Source organism: Telopea speciosissima, chromosome 3 (assembly GCF_018873765.1).
Source record: "Telopea speciosissima isolate NSW1024214 ecotype Mountain lineage chromosome 3, Tspe_v1, whole genome shotgun sequence".
Lineage (NCBI taxonomy): Eukaryota > Viridiplantae > Streptophyta > Magnoliopsida > Proteales > Proteaceae > Telopea > Telopea speciosissima.
Genome location: NC_057918.1, coordinates 22,689,146 through 22,710,811, shown reverse-complemented (window position 1 = coordinate 22,710,811; position 21,666 = coordinate 22,689,146).

Sequence of the window (21,666 nt, the reverse complement as noted above, 5' to 3'; positions counted from 1 at the left end):
AGAAGAAGAAGAAGAGAGATCACAAGAGGGAGAGAGAGTGACCAAAACGCAGGAGAGAGGGGGCCAGGCAAAAACGTGGAGCACTGCCCCCTATAGGCGCAACGGATGAAGATCGATCCGTGACCTCTTTTTGCGGTGGTGCACCCGAGTGTGGGAGCGGTGCGGGGATTGTTGTTGATGGTGTAGGGAGTCGCCACCTAGATCAGGGTCTAGGACCCACAAATGATGTCCGTTCTTCAAAGAAGGGCGCTAATTAACTCCAATGACTCAATGGATGGTCTGCTCCAGATCTCTGGGTAGGTGTCAAGTTAGGGGCTGGGAAGGTGTTAGGCACCCAACAACCGCCCGACTGACGACCGGTCTTCCTAGACCAAACTCTATTGTATACTGTTGTGTTATGCGTATTATGCACCTAATTAAACTATTTTATTTTTTGTGTTTTGAGTATCTTTGTTGAAATTTATTGACCTAATTAGGCTAATTAAAATTAATGTTTTAATCCTAATTATTACCCCTAAGTTAGGTGATTATGTAGAGCCAAAATGGTCAAAATTATGAAAATGCCCCTAGAGGACCAAAATATGTACAAAGGCAAGAAATCACATTTAAATGCTGAAATGATTAAAACATGATTAATGGCATGCATGTGAATCATTAAAATATATACAATGCTACAAAGTGGTAAAATTACCAAAATGCCCCTATTGAGGCAAAAATACAAATATGCATGAAAATGCAAACTTATACTTAAAACATGCTTATGGAAGTTAAAACATACAAATAAAGTGATAGAAACCTTTCCAGGGCCCTAAATATGATTTGGTGGCAAAATGGCCAAAATACCCCTGAGGGCAGAAGTGACTTTTTATGCATGGTTATGATTCATGGTGGGCATGTATGCATATGAAAACATTCTAAAACAACTTAAAACAGAATTTAATGCTTAGAAATGTATTTTTTTCTGATTTTCTTGGATTTTCACAACAAATAGAAAAATGACATCTACATCCCTAACATGGTAAGGAACACCTATGAAAATGATCAAACATTCATGTCAGTGATTAATGAGCCCATAAAATCAATCCTGATGAAATATGTATCCCATAATTTTTTTGTGAATTTTTATACATTTATACTATTTTTAATATTTTCTGAAATGCTAAAAAGAAGGGAAAACAAAGAAAAATACAAAATCCCCATCACAGATCTGAATTGGATCAAACCAGAGCCCACACCCACTAATCAAAATATGATATTTAACATGGTCATAATGATATTGTCCAAATCCCCACCCACAGGTTCAGATTTTACATAATCCAAAATCCTTCACGGGGGCAAAAATGTCACAAAAACTATGATCTGGAGCTTGAGAAAATTAATGGACATCAAGCACAGTGGGGAACATCTTCCCTAAAATTTTCAGAAATTTAGCACTCTTGTGTTATTTTTGAAGATTTTTTTAACTGAAAATAGCCTCTTTTAACTAAAGAAAATCAAAAGACATACATAAAAACTAAATAAAGATATATAAAACCTACCCTTGAAGCGTAGAAGTGTCTAGGCTCAGTCTACATATCCTTGGATGGCCGGAATTATCGTCGGAAGGCACCGAAAGCCACTCCAAGTGTGTTTGCCCCGAATGGCAAGAGTGGTGAACAAGGGGTATTTGAGAAATTTTATATGTCTATGGAAGCATGATATGGAGATGGCTCTAGAATGGATGGACAGAGGGGAGGACGAACTTCACAATGATAATTTTTTCATGAATTTTCTCTGTCCCTAAACCCTCCAAATGGCCTGTTATTTATAGGGGAAAAACTGTTCAAGGAAAGGTCTCAAAGACCCCTGGTGCATTAATGGCTAGGATAAGGAGTGATGGGCTGGCTTGCGTGTGGCCAGGCTTGCTGCGCAGCCTGGGCTTGCATGTGCCTAGGCTTGCTGTGCAGCCTGGGCATGGGTGTGCCTAGGCCTGCTGGGCAGGTGGGCATGGGTGATGGGCCTTGTGTGGCTCAGCCTAAATGGTGGGGCGTTGTCCCCTGCCGACAGTTCAGGTGGGTCGGGTCAGGCCGGGTTGATCCGGTCGGGTCAATCCGGTCTAACTCGGGTCGGTCAACTTTTTATTTTATTTTTCTCTCTTTCTTAAAGATTCCATTTTAAAGGCCCACATTCAAATATTGATATCTTCCAATCCGTGTGGCCGATTTTGACGCGCCACATATTGTCGCGAAGGTCTCAACCCGTACTTTTCATCCGTGTGACAGATATGGTCGGATCTTGCCTAAAAATGGCACGAATATCGAGGAAAGCACATAAATGGTGTTTCACACCGATCAAGGTCCGAATGATACCAAAATTACATGAAATTTTACGTGTAAGCACAATATGACCAAATAAAGTTATCCAAATGATTTCAGGTCACATCGGGTGGCTTGGGTACCAAGAACCATGCCAGGGGAAAAATGGTCATTTTCATAAAAGTTATCCGATTTGGCCGAAACTTTTCGTGAAAGCTTAATATGACCAAATAAAGTCATCCAAAGTGTTTTGGGCCAAATCGGGCAGTCCAGATACCGAGAACTAGGCCAGGGGTAAGACAGTTATTTTGACAAAAAGGCGTCAGATTGGAGTGAAATTTCATGTGTGGGCTTAAAATGGTTAAACAAAGCTATCCTAGAGATTTGGGCTCTACTTGGGACAGTTTGGTTACAAAAAGTGGGGTAAGGGTAAATTGGTAATTTTCTACCATTTGGTCACCACGCAAGCCAGTCGAGCTTTAATCGTCATCGTCGAGTCACACTTCCTAGGTGCCAAAATTCAGCGTCTACACCCCCCCTCTGTGTTTTGGTCCCCAATATAGAGCTAGGGTTTAATTAAAAACCTGATAGGATTAGATTAATCCCTGTGAGAGTCTGACTCTCTCTCTCTCTCTTTGTTTGGCAGTTCTGTGAAACTCAAAGTGCTTCTAAAAGGAGAAGAAGCAGAATCTAATAGGGAAAGTTTTAATTAGTTACTTTATTTAATAATTATGGATAATTATAATTAGCATCAAATCCATTAATTAAATAAAGAACTAATTAAATTAGCAAATTCTAAATAACTCCCTATATGATAACAAATTATCATATACAACCCCCCCCCCACTAATCAACACCATCATTATGGAATCTAGAGCATATACACATGTACTACCAAACCCCAATCCATAGTACATGTCTATATAAGAGCGTCTGTGCATCTGATCGAGTCCCGCAAGACTCGATAAAACACTTTGTTCAAATAATCATATGTATTCTATTATTTTATGTAAAATAGATTTTTACAAAACCATTTCCAAAACGGCACTGGATCCAGATTCTGATCCGACCATACACAAACAGTCTCTATCTTGGTGTTCCCCAATCGGGCAGTGGTGACCATGTTGAGTAACTCTTTCACTCACAAAGTGCTCACGCATTCCCAGAACACCGGCTTTGACACACTTGAGTCTCAGTCATTGATGAACCAATGCGATCACACTTTGCAGTGACAGGGCTCCCTCAGGAAAAGGGTGTCGGTGGCATATGTCTATCCCTTCCTACATCTGGCAGTAATACATGAGGGAATCGACAAAGTAGATTCTTTGCCAATACACACATCAAACATGTGAGTACTCGCATTCATACCCTGACATCACATGTCTAGGCGACGACCATATGATAAGGGTGCCCAGCCCAAACCCTAGTCGTGACTACCATTTTAAGTAAAACTTACAGACACATAATGCTCAAAAAGTTTATATCGCATGTGATAATATTAAACTAAAATGTATAAAAGTTCAATACAAAGTAAAACTGGGTTAAACCGGACCGAACCGGGTTTGATGGACATACAAGTCCAACAATCTCCCACCTGTACATCAAAGCCAATTCCCCATACATTTTAAACCCATGCCCTCCATGTGTTTCTCAAACACTCCTGGAGACAAACCCTTTGTCATGGCATCAGACATATTTTCAGTTGTGTCCACTTTGGAGATACTCACGTCGCCCTGCTGGATAATCTCTCTGATGAGGTGATACTTTCGCTGCACGTGCTTGTTCCTTTGATGAGCCCTAGGCTCCTTAGCTTGTGCAATGGCCACTCTGTTGTCACATAACAGGGGAATAGGGCCTTTGACAAGATCAGGGACTACTCCAGAAACTTTAGGAACTTCCTAACCCAAATACCTTATCAGCAGCATCATATGATGCAAGGTGTTCTTAAAAATTGGGATCGGCCGTAGATTTCTATTTTGTACTCCTCTATATAATGGCACCTCCACTCATTAAACTAGTAACTACTCACAATACCTATTACATAGCAAACGTCCGGCCTCGTACACAACATAGCGTACATAAAACTCCCTACTGCAGAGGCATAAGGAATCCTCTTCATCTCTTTAATGTCCGTCTGAAACTGAGGACATTGAGATCTGGAAAGACTAACTCCATATCGAAAAGGGACACTTCCCCATTTGGAGTTCTCCATGCTATATCTGGCCAAGACTTTGTCTATATAGGTAGCCTGTGACAAGTCTAGCATCCTATTCTGGCGATCTCTCACGAGTTTGATCCCAAGGATATAGCTAGCTTCACCAAGGTCTTTCATCAAAAATGTTGTGGATAACCACTGTTTTACTGATGAAAGAAATCCTACATCGTTACCAATCAGTAATATGTCATCTACGTATAGAATAAGAAAACATACTGCCCTCCCACTAATCTCCTTGTAAACGCATGGTTCATCCATGTTTTGATCAAAACCAGACGATTTGATTGATTGATCAAACCTGATGTTCCAGTTCCTGAAAGCCTGCTTCAGTCCATAAATGGACCTCTGCAATTTGCACACTTTTCTTTCTTCCTCCAAGGAAGAGAACCTCTCTGGTTGTTCCATGTAGATTTTCTCTTAAATAAACCCATTCAGAAATGCAGTTTGCACATCCATCTGTCAGATCTCATAATCAAAGTGTGTGGCGATAGCCAATAAAATCCTGATGAATTTCATCATCGCCACTGGTGAAAAGGTTTCCTCATAGTCTATACCCTCTTTCTGGGTATAGCCCTCTGCCACCAGTCTCGCTTTGAATCTTTCAACCTTTCCATCGGTGCTCTTCTTCCTCTTGAAGATCCATTTACATCCAATTGGCTTAACGCCAAGTAGTGGATCGACTAGAGTCTAGACCTTGTTGGAATGCATCGAGTTGATTTCAGAGCGCATTGCCTCCAGCCACCTAGTGGCATCAACATCCTTAAGAGTCTCAAAATATGTTATCGGATCATCATCCGATTCAAACGATACCATGTGGAACTCTTCCACTGTTGCCTCTTCGGTTAGAAGAGTAAGCCTGGTGGGTGGTCTAATAGTCCTCCCACTGCGTCGAGGTTCTTCGGGTGTTGGTATTTCAACGGGTATGCCAATTGGTCTCACTTCTGGAAGTGAAGTTTCTGAGCTATCTAATAGCTCTTTAATGACTACAGGTTCGGACCACTTGGTCAACATTTCTTCCTCCAGAAATGTGATGTGTTTACTTACAATGACCTTCTGGTCAATCGGGTCATAGAAATAATAGCTTATCGTGCCTTTGGGGTAGCCTAAGAAATGGCATCTTGAAGTCCTGGATTTCAACTTGTTTATCTATTGCTTTCGCACATGTGCTATGCAACCCCATACCCTAAGGTATTGAATACTGGGTTTACGCCCTTTCCACAACTCAAAGGGTGTCTTAGCTACAAACTTGGATGGAACCCTATTCAAGATATAAATCGCTGTTTCTAAAGCATACCCCCAAAAAGAGAGAGGGAGCTCACTATAAGTGAGCATCGTCCGGACCATATCCAATAGGGTCCGATTGCGTCGTTCGGATACACCATTTTGTTCTGGTGTGCCTAGATTAGTTAGTTGACTAACTATCCCTTGCGATATGAGGTATTCTCTATACTCATCCGATAGATACTCCCCTCCATGATCTGATCTTAAGGACTTGACGCATTTATCGAGCTGTCTTTCGACCTCGGCTTGGAACTCTTTGAATTTATCAAAGGCTTCTGATTTCCTATGCATCAAGTACATGTAGCCATATCTAGAGTAATCATCGATGAATGTTATAAATTACTCATACCCATACCTTGCTTGTATATTTATGGGTCCACACACGTCAGTGTGTATCAACTATAACAGATCTGTGGCTTTAGTACCTTTATTGCTAAAGGGTTTCTTGGTCATCTTGCCCTGAAGGAATGACTCACAGGTGGGGAATGGTTCCACCCTCAGACACTCTAAGGGCCCATCCCTCACCAATCCACTAATTCGGTCCAAATTAATGTGACCTAATCTTAGATGCCATAGATATGTTTAGTTCACTGGAGCTGCTTTCCATTTCAAATCAACATTCGAAACAACATTCGTTCTAATAGGGCAATCTAGGAAGTACAAACCACTTTGCATATATCCGGATGTCACAAAAGAATTATTAAAATGAATAATCAATTTAGAATTAAAGGAGAAACTATATCCGTCTAAAACAAGTTTTGAAACTGAAATTATCTTCCTCTTGAACGAGGATAAATAATAGCAACCCTTTAAAACTAAACAAGCAGAACTAAAATTCAAAATAAAAGTTCCCACAGCTATAGCCATGGTCTCAGCTCCAGTGCCCATCCAAAGACGCACCTCATTTCTTTCCAGGTTCCTTGTCTCCTTGAATCATTGCAAATCATTGCAAATGTGAACAGTGGAACCACTATCCACCAACCAAGAATTGGTCGGTTCAAAAGACAAATTAGACTCATAAAGAATTTGAACATCATATGTACCTTCTTTAGCAGCCTCTGTTTCATCCGGCTTCTTGTCTTTCACAGTTGCCAGGTAAGCACTACAGTTCCTTTTCCAGTGACCCTCCTTCTTGTAATAGAAGCACTTGCCTTTGCCTTTATTGCCAGACTTCCCACCCTTGGGTTTCAGGGTCTTACCCTTACTTTCCTTTTTCTTCTTCTTTCCATTTGAAGAAAGTTTCATATCAGTTGCATTGACCTCAGCCTTGTCCTTTTTCAAGGACGCTTACACCTCTACCAATGCGTTAGCAAGCTCGGTGAGCTCCATCTCCTTGTCTGACATCTTGTAGGACATCTTAAATTAAGTTTGCATAAGCAGAAGTGAGTAATGCCAAGATCACATTAGTCTTGTATCGCAGGCCAAAATCCGTCCCCATGGATTCCAGTTTTTCAAACAGATTGATCATTTCATTACATGATCCATCACTGGAGTCCCCTGGGACATCTTAGAATTATGGATTTGACTCACCACATCAGAATGGGCGTGTGTCAACTGCCTGTTGAACAATTCAATAAGCTTATCCATTTTACCCCCAGCAGTGCGTATATCCTTGACCGAGTCCAGAACTGATTTTTCCAACGATCTTAGGATATAAAGTGATGCCTTGGAATCCCTCATGAGGAACTCATGCATCTCTTCATTTGCCTCAAAATCATTTGGGTCGGGTTGAGGAGGAATTTATTCATCAAGAACTATGTATAGTCCTTCTGCAGTTAGGAGCAATTTAATGCTCCGGTACCAATCGACATAATTTGTACCATTAAGTTTGTATTCACTAATGAGTATTAACAGGTTGGAATTAACGGCAACCATCATATAATAATCTACACATGTACAAGTAAAAAACCACATGCTATTTAACAACCATTGAAAAAGAATTGAGCATACACATCAATGGTCTTTCATGATTTAGGTCTCCCTCATGACCCAAAAAATGAATTGGATACCTACAACCCTTACATGCATAACTTATCCTGTCGGGAGTCATTATACACACCGTGGTAGTGTGGACTAAGTTGTCTGCCTCATGGGCTTCCAATATTTTTGGCCACCTGGGTGTCATGTCCAGATCCTATCGGCTGACATACACCCAAGTCATGTACTTACCTATTGCATTAGTTAGAATCATGAAATCATGAAAGATGGCCCACTGTCGCAGTGCCCTCTCACTATCCATACCCTAACGTATCTAGATAGAGGTAAATATAGATAACCATGTGATAACGAGCCTGACAATGTCCTGTCGACATATGCGGGGTCATATCACATAATCTCTACATTTATCTTCAATAGGAGGCCATAGACATGTCTACTAACTTAGACTAGTCCATATCATACATATATTGTGATTAAAGAGGGATTAAGCAACTCTCACATACATATCATGGATGGAATAAAATAACATAATTAATCAACATTAATTAAAAGTGATTATGGGATGGCAACAGTTTTATCAGAAGCAATTAAATACCCCTCCCAATAAAAATAAAACTAATAACTTGGGTGCATCAATCATGCCATGGATGCCACGCCTCGATCATCTCCTCCGCCCGATCACATCTTCAAAGTAGGTGACTTGCATCTCCATAAGCTTTGAGCACCACATGTGGATTACCATCAACATGCCTTGGGAGTCCTAACTCCTCCAAAATTACAATGGAAACCTAGAAAAAATATTCTATACACTTTCCTTTCCATAATAAAGAAACTCCGCAAGGAGAAACCAACCCACCATTTGGGCTGCCCATGGGGTGAAGTACATTTGTTTATAAAAAAGATAGGGGGAGAGAGAGAAAGAGAGAGAAGCATCACATCCACCCAAGACCCCATGTATCACATACATTAATAATCCATCCATTTTATTAGAATGTCGTTCCCATAATCACATAGACAATGTAACATTATATATATGGGGCCCACAATCACATGGATCATTCCAGAAATAAAACATCACATCTCATGTGAAAACATGTACCCAAATTCACAATAAAATCCAATTTATTCCTTAGTGAGTGTAGAGAAGAATCTCTTCACCCATTTTCTTTCTCCATCCCATAAAACAATCAACCAAAAAAAAAAACCCTTTTTTATGTTTTGGAGGGAAAAACATTGCCAAACATACTGGGCAGCAGTTGCACAAGGCACCATGGGTAGTAGCCACATGGCTCCACTGGTACCGTAGGCAGCAGCCACTGGCACCGTAGACAGCAGCCACTGGCACCATAGGGAATCTAGGGTACAAATAATATTTTTTTTTATTTAGTAAATCTAGATTAATGGGTTTTAAACCCTATGATAGAACAAAATAAAAACATTATAAAAATAAAATTCCATCATCTTACATGGACAAGGTTGTTACAACAACCATAACCACCCATGTGCAAAAACATCCATCTATATTCTACCATGAATAAAAAGATTGCATCCCATATACAATAATTACATCCAATTAATTATATGATATCCATGGGTGGGAAAGGTAGCTTTGATACCAATCTGTAGGTCAAACTACGGTCCAGGGATAAAACCATGGTTCCCTAGGAAAACCAATTATAAATCAATTAGGGTATTGCACACCCTAGGTTACCCCATGGTGTCCCATGGGCGCCCCATGTTAATTTTAGGATTTTCCATGGTTGCCCATGGGAACCCCAGTGCATCCCTGTTAGGGTTTTTCCTTCCCTCATGTGTCCCATACAATTATGGAACGCAAAAAGGATGGAGAAAATCATCTCTAATCCATCACATGGTAAGAGGGATCCATCCCATACCCGAATGCACAGCAGAAATAAATCGATTCGGATCTCTTTCGCATCCCATGAATAAACAATAATTAATAACAGAAGGAATCAATAAAGAATTGCTAACCTGGTGAGCCTCAAGTGTTGGTCCTCCAATAGACAATGGTTCTTCCTCCAATGAGCGCTCCAAGTAAACAGATCTGAACCTCCAATGGCGCTACCAAAGTTCTTCAAGCCAATCTCAGATGCTCTCAAATTCTTTAGCACAGATCTAGGGTTTCTCAAACCCTAACTCTCAATTGCAGTAGAGAGAAAATAGAAGAAGAAGAAGAAAAGAGATCACAAGAGGGAGAGAGAGTGACCAAAACGCAGGAGAGAGGGGGCCAGGCAAAAAGTGGAGCACTGCCCCCCCCCCTCTGCGTTTTGGTCCCCTTATATATAGAGCTAGGGTCTAATTAAAATCCCTTATAGGATTAGATTAATCCCTGTGAGAGTCTGACTCTCTCTCTCTTTGTTTGGTAGTTCTGTTTAAACTCAAAGTGCTTCTGCAAGGAGAAGAAGTAGAATCTAATAAGGAAAGTTTTAATTAGTTATTTTATTTAATAATTATGGATAATTACAATTAGTACCAAATCCATTAAATAAAGAACCAATTAAATTAGCAAATTTCAAATAACTCCTTATATGATAACAAATTATCATATACAACCCCCCCCACTAATCAACACCATCATTATGGAATCTAGGACATGTACACATGAACTGCCAAACCCCAATCTATAGTACATGTCTATATAAGAGTGTCTGTGCATCTGATCGGGTCCCGCAAAACTTGATAAAACACTTTGTTCAAATAATCATATGTATTCTATTATTTTATATAAAATAGATTTTGGCAAAATCATTTTCAAAACGGCACTGGATCTAGATTCTGATCCGATCATACACAGACAGTCTCTATCTTGGTCCCTAATCGGGCAGTGGTGACCATGTTGAGTAACTCCTTCACTCACAAAGTGCTCATGCATTCCCAGAACACCTGCTCTGACTCACTTGAGTCTCAGTCATTGATGAACCAAAGAATGCGATCACACTTTGCAGAGACAGGGCTCCCTCAGGCAAAGGGTGTCGGTGACGCATGTCTATCCCTTCCTACATCTGGCAGTAATACATGAGGGAATCGACAAAGTAGATTCTTCGCCAATACACACATCAAACATGTGAGTACTCTCATTCGTACCCTGACATCACATGTCTAGGCATACCCAATGCGACGACCATATGACAAGGGTGCCCAGCCCAAACCCTAGTCGTGACTACCATTTTAAGTAAAACTTACGGACACATAATGCTCAAAAAGTTTATATCGCATGTGATAATATTAAACTAAAATGTATAAAAGTTCAATACAAAGTAAAATCGGGTTGAACCGGACGAAACCGGGTTTGATGGACACACAAGTCCAACACATTTGAGGTTAACCCTTGAACCCTATGCATAAACTGGTTACTAGAACTAATTGATCTCCTTGACTTTAGTTGTTGTATTTGAAAACAGTATTGGTTGAAAAGCTTGATAGAGAACATTGTTTTGGGAAGAATGATACCTGTTGGTAATGGATTCAAAGAAGTGGTGCATTTTTCAAGGTAAAATAACAATATTTCTTTGAAAATTAATAAAAAAAAATCTATTTAAAGGGAAGTGAGATAGAATTTGTTTGACTACAAAAGAAAAATTATTTGATTTTTATAGTCCAAAGAATTTCCATGATATATCACAATATGTTATTTCTATTTTTTTTGGCATCGATGGCGTGCCATAAAATGAATTGAATCAAAGAGTGGGTTCTTACCAATGCCTTGGTAATCCATGGACTTTTAAAATGCAAAGATTGCAATGCCAAGAAGAAGAAGAAATCAAATTGCATACTTGTAGAAACGCAATTGTTGAAATCTTTACAACTAGTCAAATTTGAATTGATTAGGTTTACAACTTGGTATTTACACTACTACTACTCTACGACCAAATTGCTTACTTCTCTGCTTACTTCCCATAAATGAATTTGTTGAAGTCTTCACAACTCCGTTAACCACAAACTGTTGAAGCTTGCAACTTGATGATAATGGATGTCTTTTGAAACAAGTCAAAAGACATATTGTTGGATAAAATTCTGCATTACATTATTCCTAAAAAAAATAAAAGATAAAAGTTAAAGACTTATTGTGTTGATTTGTTGGGTGTCTTCCTATATTTTTGAATTTCCTTTTTATAGGCGTTCTTAGCAATTCTAATGGTTTCTGTAGTTACTCGGTAGTTTCACAACTACCCACTTCTTTAAGAATTGATTATAATCATCCGATCGTTTATCGGTCACTGTCAATTCGTTAGTCTCTGACCATTTTTTATCAATGATTGTTTTTCGATCAACGATTGTTTTTCGATCAACGATTGTTTTTTGACACCGACCGTTTTCCGGTCACTGACTAACAAGTCAATGTCAGAAAGTGAACAGTCAATGTCAGAAAATCAAAGTGAATTAGGGTTGTTGTTCAATCTTTGGTACTGAAATAATTTTTTATTTTCCCAATCCGGTCCATACAATTTTCTATTGATTTGCTTCTAAGACAACTCCATTATTCCATTTAAACAAACAGACATCGATTGAAATGCTCAAAATCATTAGCATGATTACAAAATGATACGAAATTTTGAGCTTCCATATCTAAAAATGCAGGGGAAATCATACACTTCTCTACTAAACCTAGCAAACCATACATGGATATATAGACTAAAATCATCACCATTGATGATGATTCACCTAAGCCACAATCTTGATCTACGACGACTCATGGAATCAGAGAATGGAGAAAGATTGATGTTTCTTCTCCCCTTTTGTTGACGACTGTTTTTTTGTTCTATGAAATCCCGACAAAGAGGACATGTCCGGCGACGGCGGCGGCGCAATCCATTTCCAATCCATCTGTCTAAGCAGGCCTTGTGAAAGAGATGCTCACATAAAAGCTTTCTGATTGTTTCTCCTCTTTCAATCTTACACAAACACACAGCACAGTCCATTTCAATCTCCCCTTTGTGACTGCTGACGCCCAGCTCCTCCTCATGTTTCTTCACATCACCATGGCCAAGACCAGAATCCTGGCTTGAACTCAACTCGGCTCGTGCCCATTGCCACCAGATCTTTAGAAGGAAGAGTCCAACAATGGCCATTGGAAAGAAAATGATACAGAGAGAGAGCAGGGGAATGAAAGCCTAGAGATGATGCATGGTACTGTAACACCCCCATATATATATATATATATATATATATGTCTTGCAGATTTCTTAGTAGCATGGCATTTATTTATAGCTTTAAGACAAGAGATAAGGTTAATATTGGATTTAAATGTTGGGGAGTAAAAATCTTGAGAATCTCACCAAAAAAATAAATAAATTCTTGGAGAGAATTAAGAAGAAGGAACCTACAAAGGCAAGTAATGAATCACAGGGATAACTATAATAGAAAAAAGAGTAATTTGGGACCAATTTGGAAAAAAATGTTGTGATGAAGATGAACTGTCCATTTAATATGCCATGTCATGTCATCATCCTTTTGGCTGTGTGTCACATTATGACCTAACAAAATTGAAACCTTGGGTTTGAGGGAAAATTATCTCCTCTAGTTCCCTGTCCGGTCCAGTTCCCAATTCCTCTAATAGGTGGTGGTGGACCCCACCTGGACAGAGTGTTCGGACAAAGGTGGGCTGGGCAGGGAACTAGAAGAGATAAAGGTCTGGGTTTGAGCCTTCTTGGCCCATATGCAACATTATGGAAATATTATTAATTGTGTATAATACAACATAACATATAATTTTGTGTGCATATGATGTAAATACATCATCAATTTATTCCATCAATTTAATTTTAATTTATTTTAATCTCGTATCAAGAAAATTTTCAGTATAATTAGTTAATTAATGAGTTAATTGTTAGATTGATAGATCGTATATCTCTTAATACATGTAGCTAATGATTAATGTTTGCATGAACTGGTATTTAAAGAGAATGGCTTATACAATAATAAAGTGCAAGTTTGTTTTCCATGCAAACATTATTAATTAGTCGGTTAAATGTCGTATTGAAAAGATTTTTGTAAAACTATTTAATAAATCATACTTACATAGTTATCGGCCAAGCTAGATCTAGACTCATTTAATTTTAGACATTTTTTGTCTTTTCTTTGATTGATGGTTCTTCCTCTTTGCTGATAGCATTGCCGAAGGTGGAAACAATATTCATTAGTTAGTTTTGTTTTATATCCTGTAGCCATCCAAGTAGGGGTGTAAATGAATAGTCAAAATCCGTATCCGTATCCGTGTAGCATTATTGGAATCCATCTGAAAGCTAAACGAATGCGGATACGGATAGGCTATAGCTATCCGAAAAGTTATATTTACATGTAAACGGATAAAATATTCGATCCGAATCCGTGTCCATATCCGTTTAGCACTATCCAAATCCGCCCGATAGCTAATCGGATGCGGATGTATATATAGCACTATCCAAACCGACCTTGCATCCAAGTATGCCTAGATGTCAATCTTGTACATTCCTTCCATGTTAAGAAACTTTCTATTGACTTTTAGCAAAATAAAAAATATCACTTAATAGATGCAGCTAATAGATAAGAACTATATAATTAATCATGTTTTTTCGTAGAGTGACATACGCAATTGATTTTTCTTTGAGTACATACACAATCATAAAATGCATTTTTTGGTTTCCATGAAAACATAATTCATTAGTAGAATCTCATCTCATTGGTTTTGTAGTGTACTTATCCTTATAGGACGGTAAAGAGTTTATATAGCACTATTTCAAAAAAAAAAAAAAAAAAAATCTAGTGTTTTACCTTTAAACAAACAGTTCAGTAATTGTGAACTTGGTAGTTTAATGTGTTATCAGGACATTGGAGCAATGTATCCTCACCTACTCTGGGCCCCATGTGCTGCTCATTGTCTAAATCTGATTCTGTTGATTCTTATTTTATTTGAAAAACATTGTTCTACGACAAATGATACGCCTTTGGTACTGGATTCAAATGATTGGTGTGCCATTCAAGTAACATAACAACAAAAATGTATTGAGGGAAGAAGTTATATTTTATTCCACCACATAAAATCATTTGATTTTTGTTGCCAAAAATTTCCAAATTTGTGAACTTCTTCTTTGCCTAAAGCAGGGGAGAGTTTACATTTCTCTACTACTATTGGATGATGAGAGGGAGAAGAAAGGGAAATATTAAAACTAACAAACCATACTCGAATAGACTAATATCATCACCAGTGATATGATGATTCACCTAATTGGCCACAATCTAGATCTACCATGACCCATGGAATCAGAGAATGGAGAAAGATTGATGATGATGGTTTCTTCTCCACTTTTATTGATGATTGTTTTTTGTTCTATGGAATCCCGACAAAGAGGAAATGTCCGCCGGCGGCGGCAGCGTAATCCATTTCCAATCCATCTGTCTAAGCAGTCCTTGTGAAAGAGATGCTCACATGGCGTAATCCATTTCCAATCCATCTGTCTAAGCAGTCCTTGTGAAAGAGATACTCACATATAAGCTTTCTGATTGTTTCTCCTCTTTCAATCTTACACAAACACACAGCACATTCCACTTCATTCTCCCCTTTGTAACTGCTAATGCCCACCTCTTCCTCATGTTTCTTCACATCACTATGGCCACGACCAGAATCCTGGCTTGAACTGATGATTAAGTGGGTTCGTGCCCATTGCCACCAGATCTTCAGAAGGAAGAGTCCAACAATGGCCATTAGAATTGAAAGAAAATTGATTACGTAGAGAGGGCTGTGAAATAAAGACTAGAGATGATGGGATTTATTTATAGAGTTAGGGCAAGAGATATGGTTCCTGAACAATAGTATGTTGAATTTAAATGTGAGAGAGTAAATCTTGGAGAGAATAAAGAAAAAAGAACCAAAAGAGACAAGTAACGAATGACTGGGATAACTACAAAAGAAAAAGAGATATTTGGGCCCATTTGGAAAAAGAGTTGTGATGATCTGTCCATTTAATATGCCATGTCATCATCGTTATGGCTATGTGTCATTGCACAACTCCAAAAACCACTGACCCCATTACAAAACCATCAGATGGGTACATCACTCAATAGTTCTCTTTGTTACTCTTTATAGTTTTGGGATTCCTACTAATGGCAATATCGAAGGTGGGGTCTCAGGACTATAATAGTTGAGTGTGCTTTGTTGATGGCAATGCTGAAGGTGGAGGCCACTCTTTTTATTTATTTTTCTTGTTTCTGTCTGGGTATATCTAGACATTAATTTTGTATATTTTATTCTTTAATAATATATTCTTTTCTAACCTTTAGCAAAAAATAAGAACGTGAACCGGGATAAGTTCGCCAAGGGGGGTGTCCTGATATATTTTTTAATCTATGTTGACGACATAATTGTAACAAGTAATACCCCATCCAGAGTCACCAGTATTTTGGGGCAATTGGCGACTGAGTTCTCCATTAAGGATTTGGGCCCTCTTCACTTTTTTTTGGGAATCGAAGCCATCACACATCCCAAGGACCTACTACTCTCATAGTCCAGATACATCACAGATTTATTGACCAGGGCCTGCATGAAGGATTGCAAACCAATTCAAACTCCAATGGCCACCTCCTCTATGGATCCAGGGGGTGTCCCTATAAATGATACTACTAAATACAGGTCCATTGTTGGGGCACTCCAGTACGTGATATTGACCAGACCAGATGACTCCTTTGCAGTAAACCGGGTATGTCAACACATGCATTGTCCTACTGATGACCACTAGACCCGGGTCAAAAGAATTCTTCGCTATCTCAAAGCCACTAACTCCCATGGGTTGCTCCTCACCTCCACCTTGAGGGGGTGTATTGACCGAATATTGAGTTTACTCTCAATATTTGGATTTCTCTTATTGCAAATCTTTGCATGTGCATGTAATCTTGCATATCTCTAGTATTATCACATGTGCATATCTATGTAATTAATCTTGCATTATCACATGTGCATATCTTTGTAATCTTACATTATCTCATGTGCATATCTTTGTAATATTGTATATCATGCATATCCCTTGTAATCTCCTATTATCACATGTGTATGTCTCCACAATCTTCTATTATCACATGTGATAATAAATGAGAATATTTCATACCATAGTTAGGACCATTGATTGTACAATTATATATTATATCCTCCATTGAGAGATGAATAGATTGGACAACACATTGAAATCCAACAAACTATAATAGAAAAAAAGAGTAATTTACGAAACACCCCCTGAAAATGAGTCGAAACTCAGATCACCTCCTGAAATTTGAAAATACTTAGATCACCCCATGTATTAGAGCCCAATACTCAGATTACACCCTATCGTTAGTTTTACACTGTTAACTAATGAAGTCAGATAGTTAATTTTTTTGAAAACCCTAAACTACCCTTGAACATAGTATAGTTACAATTTTACCCTTGATTTCTAAAAATCCCAAATTCGATGATCGTCTTCCTTCCTCACAGTACTCTCTTCGTGAGCTACACCGCTGCCGGAGAAAGTACATATAGCCGCATCTATGCCGGAAAAAGTACACATACCACCGGCGTCATAGATCCAACCGGTGGTGGGGGCCAGGCAGTGGAACCTCATCAACTCATTTCCATCTGCAACACACCGCGCATCATCATCCTCTCTACTACTACTACTGCTGCTTCCGCCGTTGCTGGTGACCTATTCCGATTGCCGCTACTAGCACGAGACTTCACCATCTCTCCATATCAATCTGACCGGAGAATATCTTAGGCGACCAGCTCGTGTGGAAGATTATCTTCACAACATTGCAACGCTTATCTTACAAAATCAAGTCGTGGGAACACATACATGGTAATTGAAGTACAACCTGAGGTTTCACTACTGATGCTTTTTTCTTTCTTTTTCTAAAGACAAATACGAAAGAAAAGGAAAAACGTACCATTTCTTGAGCCAAAGGATTTACCAGTGACTTTGCATTGCGTTACAAAAATCTTCTGAAGCTGATCGACCTGGCTGTGAAAGAGCTCTTTTTGAGATTCTAAAAACTTCTGAAAGGACTCCACAGAGTTCCCGACATCTATTTCCATGAAAGCATCCTTCGAATTCTCCTTTGAAACCTCCATCATCGACCCGAATTGTAAGCTTTTCTTCGTCATATAGCACAAATCAACAAAAACGATATAAAATTTCATGCATTAGGGTTCGAAGAGAGGGATTTTTAAACTGAATGAAAACTTCAAAGCCACCGTTCAAGAAGACGCCTTTGAACCAAATTCAGATTTACTAGGTCCTCCTAAATGTCTGAGACTGGATGGAAGGTTGGGCGATCGTGGGTTTGATTTCCTGGTCCTCTTCTTGGTGGTGTCGACGACGTCCTTGAGGTTCTGAACGCTCTTTCTACAACTCAAAGAGGCGAGCAAGTGGTTGAGTTGCTTCGGTTTTGGGTGCTAAACGTCTTCGAAGGCTCTCGATTTGCATTGTAAAGGGAAGCAGAGGCAGCGGCGGCGGTGCTACCAGGGCGAAGCAGCGGCAATGGAGTATTTTAGGTTGAAGATGAAGGAAGGGTATTATTGTAAATTTATTCTAATGATTTAGTACAAGGGCAAAATAGTCATTTTACACCAATAACTAACAGCAGACTAACACCATTAGTGTAGAGGGGGTGATCTGAGTATTTTCAAATTTCAAGGGGTGATCTGAGTTTTGACCCATTTTCAGGGGGTGTTTCGTAAATTTCCCTAGAAAAAAAGAGTAATTTGGGACCAATTTGGAAAAAAATGTTGTGATGAAGATGAACTGTCCATTTAATATGCCATGTCATGCCATCATCCTTTTGTTTGTGTGTCACATTATGACCTAACAAAGTTGAAACCTTGGGTTTGAGGGAAAATTATCTCCTCTAGTTCCCTGCCTGGCCCAATTCTCCAGTTCCTTTAATAGGGGGTGGGGGACCCTACCTGGACAGAGTGTTCGGGCAGGGATAGGGTGGTCATTCCAGCCCCCCTTGTTAGAAGAACTAGGGAACTAAGCCGGGTAGAGAACTGTACTAGAGTAGATAAAGATCCGGGTTTGAGCCTTCTTGGCTCATGTGCAACATTATGGAAATATTATTAATTGTGTATAATGCAACATAACATATGATTTTGTGTGCATATGATGTAAATACATCATCAATTTAATTTGAATTTGTTTTAATCTCGTATCAAGAAAATTTTTAGTATAATTAGTTAATGAGTTAATTGTTAGATTGATAGATCGTATATCTCTTCATACATGTAGCTAATGATTAATGTTTGCATGAACTGGTATTTAAAGAGAATGACTTATACAATAATAAAGCACACGTTGTTTTTTCCATGCAAACATTATTAATTAATCGTTTAAATGTCGTATGAAAAATAATTTTGTAAAACTATTTAATAAATCATACTTACATAGTTATCGGCCAATATCGATCTTGATTCATTTAATTTAGGACATTTTTTTCTTTTCTTTGATTGATGGTTCTTCCTCTCTGCTGATAGCATTGCAAAAGGTGAAAACTATAATCATCAGTTAGTTTTGTTTTATATCCTGTAGCCGTCCAAGTATGTCTAGACATCAATCTTGTACATTCCTTCTATATTAATATACATAGTTTCTATTGACTTTTAGCAAAATAAAAAATATTACTTAATAGATGTAGCTAATGATAAGATTCGTATAATTAATCACGTTTTTTTTTTTTTTTTTTTTCGTAGAGTGACATACGAAATTGCTTTTTCTTCTGAGTACATACACAATCATAAAATCCATTTTTTGCTTTCCATGAAAACATAATTCATTAGTAGAAGCTAATGTCATTGCTTTTGCAATGTACACTTATCCTTATAGGACGATAAAGAGATTTATATAGCACTATTTCACAGAAAATATTTCTAGTGTTTTACTTTGATACAAACAGTTCATTAATTGTGAACTTAGGTAGTTTAATGTGTTTTCGTACGTGGGACAACGAATCTACATACCAAGCACCAGGGAGGACATTGGAGCAATGTGTCGTACCCTATTCTGGACCCATGTGCTGCCCAATGCCTAAATCTGATTCTGTTGATTCTTATTTTATTTGAAAACAATATCGGTTGAAATGACCTCAAAGAGAACATTGTTTTACGACGAATGATACGTCTTTGGTACTGGATTCAAATGATTGGTGTGCCATTCAAGTAACATAACAACAAAAATGTATTGAGGGAATAAGATATATTTTATTCCACCACATAAAATTATTTGATTTTTGTTGCCAAAAATTTCCAAATTTGTGAACTTCTTCTTTGCCTAAAGCAGGGGAGAGTTTACATTTCTCTACTACTATTGGATGATGAGAGGGAGAAGAAAGGGAAATGTTAAAGCTACCAAACCATACTTGAATAGACTAAAATCATCACCAGTGATATGATGATTCACCTAAGCCACAATCTAGATCTACCACGACCCATGGAATCAGAGAATGGAGAAAGATTGATGATCATGGTTTCTTCTCCACTTTTGTCGATGATTATTTTCGGTTTTATGCAATCCCGACAAAGAGGACATGTCTGGCGGCGGCGTAATCCATTTCCAATCCATCTGTCTAAGCAGTCCTTGTGAAAGAGATGCTCACATATAAGCTTTCTGATTGTTTCTCCTCTTTCAATCTTACACAAACACACAGCACATTCCACTTCATTCTCCCCTTTGTAACTGCTAATGCCCACCTCTTCCTCATGTTTCTTCACATCACTATGGCCACGACCAGAATCCTGGCTTGAACTGATGATTAAGTGGGTTCGTGCCCATTGCCACCAGATCTTCAGAAGGAAGAGTCCAACAATGGCCATTAGAATTGAAAGAAAATTGATTATGTAGAGAGGGCTGTGAAATAAAGACTAGAGATGATGGGATTTATTTATAGAGTTAGGACAAGAGATACGGTTCATGAACAATAGTAGATTGGATTTAAATGTGAGGGAGTAAATCTTGGAGAGAATAAAGAAAAAAGAACCAAAAGAGACTAAGTAATGAATGACAAGGATAACTACAATAGAAAAAGAGATATTTGGGACCCATTTGGAAAAAGAGTTGTGATGATCTGTTCATTTAATATGCCATGTCATCATCGTTTTGGCTATGTGTCATTGCAAAACTCTAAAACCCCTAACCCCATTAAAAAACCATTAGATGGGTACGTACAGGGAAGAGTTAGATTCAAGTTTATCTCTCAATAATTCTCTTTGTTACTCTTTTTAGTCTTGGGATTCCTGTTAATGGCAATGTCGAAGGTGGGGTCTCAAGACAATGATAGTTGAGTGTGTTTTGTTGATAACAATGTTGAAGGTAGAGGCCACTCTTTCTATTTATTTTTCTTGTTCCCGTCTGGGTATGTCTAAACGTTAATTCTGCACATTTTATTGTTTATAATATATTCTTTACTAACCTTTAGCAAAAAATAAGAACGTGAAGTGGGATAAGATCAGTCTGGCCTATCCTACTTAAGCATGGTTAGGCTGGTTTGGGGTTGGGAAGTGTCAGGGCTGTGTAGGGTCGAAACCCCTTGGGTTTGAGCCTGCTTGGCCCATATGCAACGTTAGGGAAATGTTATTGGTTGCATATAGTACAACATAACGTATGATTTTGTGTGTATATGATGTAAATATATCATCAATTAATTCCATCAATTTATCTTCAACTTGTTTTAATGTAGTATCGAAAAAAGTTTTAGTATAATTAGTTAATGAGTTAATTGTTAGATAGATCATATCTCTTAGTACATGTAGCTAATGAATAAGGCTTGTATGAAGTTATGAACTGGTATTTCTAGAGAATGGTTTATACAATAATAAAATATACGTTTGTTTTTCATGCAAATATTATTAATTAGTCGTTTAAATGTCGTATTGAAAAGATTTTATTAAAACTATTTAATAAGTCGTACTTACATAGCAGTTTT